Source organism: Triticum dicoccoides, chromosome 6B (genome assembly GCF_002162155.2).
Source record: "Triticum dicoccoides isolate Atlit2015 ecotype Zavitan chromosome 6B, WEW_v2.0, whole genome shotgun sequence".
NCBI classification, from domain to species: domain Eukaryota; kingdom Viridiplantae; phylum Streptophyta; class Magnoliopsida; order Poales; family Poaceae; genus Triticum; species Triticum dicoccoides.
The window spans coordinates 400374695-400377560 of NC_041391.1; positions in this window are offsets into that span (position 1 = coordinate 400374695).

Below are 2866 nucleotides of genomic sequence, written 5' to 3' on the forward strand. Positions count from 1 at the left end.
TTGTTATGACTAGTATAAAGGAGTACAAGCTTATAACAAGAGCATCTCGAGACTTGACTAACGGTGATTCTCGCAGAAGAATCTTGTACACGGTAGGCTAACCTTTAACTGATTCCCATATGTGAGGGCATACGCTTCGAGACTGTTGCTCAATATTCTGATTACTCATTCTGTCGGTATAACCATGTGGATAGTAGGCCGTGCAATGCTTTAACACGGTCACTGAAGCCAAAATGTTGAGCTAGCCTTTGGTCTGACGTGAAATACTTGGGTATATGATGTAGGGCAAAACCCTAGGTGGATGATCTTTCACGTTTGGAGGGATCCTACGGGAGAATCACGAAGAACACACGGAAGCACAAAGCGGAAATCACGGGGAGAACGAGGGAGAAACACGAAACTGACAGAGAATCAATCACACGAGTGCTAGATCAGCAAACACAAAGAGATACATATGATCCACAATCAACAAAGGTAAGGATACAAAGGACAGTTCTTCTCCTAACGGAGGTCTTGACAGTCTTCACTAGAAAGGGGTCTTGAATCCGCTTGGGGGATCTTCTCCGAAGAGGTCCTGAGCTCCGAGGAGAAGTATCCAAGTGGATGAGCAAAGGCTCTCACACAAATATGAGCTAATCCAATGCTAACCCTAAAACGTATGGGATGAATGAGTATATATAGTCTAAGGGGGAGAAAGGGTACACGGGCCTCGGCCCAAGTGGCTGCACGCAGGCAGGGCTGGAAGTTCCGGGCCAGGTCGGAAGTTCCGGGCGCTGGAGGTTCCGGGCAGGGTCCGGCCTAAGCCAAAAGTTGGCACAGTGGCGGCAGGGCTGGCTTCCGGGGGCCGGAAGTTCCGGGCCGGGCCGGAGGTTCCGGGGGCCGCAAGTTCCGGGCCAGGTTCCGGGAAGGTTCCGGGCTAAGCAGAAAGTTGGCACGCCCGGGGTGGTCGATGTCGAAGGAGGCCGAAAGTTCCAGGCAGGCCGGAAGTTCCGGGGGCCGGAAGTTTCGGGCAGGTTCCGGGCTGGGCAGAGAGTTGACTCCTGTCGCTTCTTCTTCAGCGTTGTACCTAATCACACACAGAGTTTCCGTCTGAGGTAGCAGCCATGTCTCTTGAGTAGAAAGAGGGATTTCGGAGAGGAGCGAGTTCACCTTATCTTCGATAGCCTTAGAGCGGGCTCGAGTCATGGGTCCATGTGGTGTTCAAAGAGATGTAGATGCGTCCATGGGGATGATGGAAGGATGCTCCGCATCATCTCCCCTCCCTTGGGAAAGATTCGACCTCGGATCAAAATCTTCATCACCATGGAAAGGCGAGAGGTCTTTGACGTTAAAGATGTCGCTCACGGTGTACTTGTCTCATGGGAGTTCAATCTTGTAGGCGTTGTCGTTGTAGCGTGCTAGCACCTTGAAGGGTCCGTCGGCTTGAGGGACAAGCTTGGAATTTCGTTCGTTGGGGAAGCGGTCCTTGCGAAGGTGTAGCCACACGAGATCACCAATGTTGAAGACCATGGGTTGCTTGTTGACGTTGAGCTTTGTCGCTAGTCGTTGTACGTGGCGCTCGATGGTGTGTCTTGTATCCTCATGCATCTTCTTGATGTAGCTTGCCCGTGCACTCGCATCCATGTTGTTGTGCTCTTGTAGAGGAAGAGGTAGAATGTCCAATGGTGACAATGGGTTGAAGCCGTAGACGACCTCAAAGGGGGACTTGCCGATAGTCGAATGTCTTGCACGGTTGTAGGCGTACTCGGCGATGGGTAGACATGCCTCCTACTCCTTGATGTCCCTCTTGATCAACACGCGAAGTAGAGTGGATAGTGTCCGGTTCGTCACCTCCGTTTGGCCGTCGGTTTGAGGATGGTATGCGGATGAGAAGAAGAGCTTGATTCCGAGCTTGGCGCATAGCGTCTTCCAAAGTAACTCAAAAACTTGACGTCACGGTCGGAGACGATCGTCTTTGGCAATCCATGAAGTCGCAAGATTTCCCTACAAAAGATATTTATGTGAAGCATCGTCTATCTTGTTGCAAGGAATGAAATGTGCCATCTTAGAAAATCTGTCCACAACAACAAAGACGGAATCCTTGCCATTTTGAGTTTTAGGCAAACCCAGTATAAAATCCATGCTAATGTCTTCCCAAGGTTGGTAATGTGACGCCCGGGTAATTAAGCTACAGTAATCCCCACTAATGATGCCACGTCACCTCGGTTACTGTGGATAAACTCGCGTTAGTTCGGAACCTAGTTCGAATTTCAAATTCAAAATCGAGCAAACAATAAAAGTTTTCAAATATGAAAAGTTAAATGTTCGGAGTGAACCAAATAATACATAGGTAATTATGGTGGAGAAACCAAACTTCGATAAAATGTTTAAAGGCCCTAAAACAATTAAAACAATAGTGAAAACAATTATTTAAATACCTTTTGTAATTAATAAATTGTCAAACTAATTTGTTTACGGACTAGACTTTTTGTGACTATGGACTAAGTTGAAATACTAAATTAAATGCCACGTGTATATTTTAATAAAACTAAAATAATAGGAAACAAAACTTAGACAGAAAAGGTAAAATAAATAAAAAGAAAATACAAAAGAGAAAACAAAACAAAACAAAAAAAGAATAAAAGTCCCCCTTGGCCCACCTGGGCCTCGGCCCAACTGGCCGGCCCACTCGGACCGAGCCACCCCACTACCTAACCCCCCTCTCCCCCCCGTGACCTAGCCCACTCCCCACTCCCGCACGTCTCTCCTCCACCCCCCCATCGATCCCGATCTGGATCGAGAAAGGGGAGGGCTCGGACGCCGCCGCCTCCCTGGCGACGCCCGCCGCCGCCGGACCTCCACCCTCATCCTCGCGCCCTCGCAACCC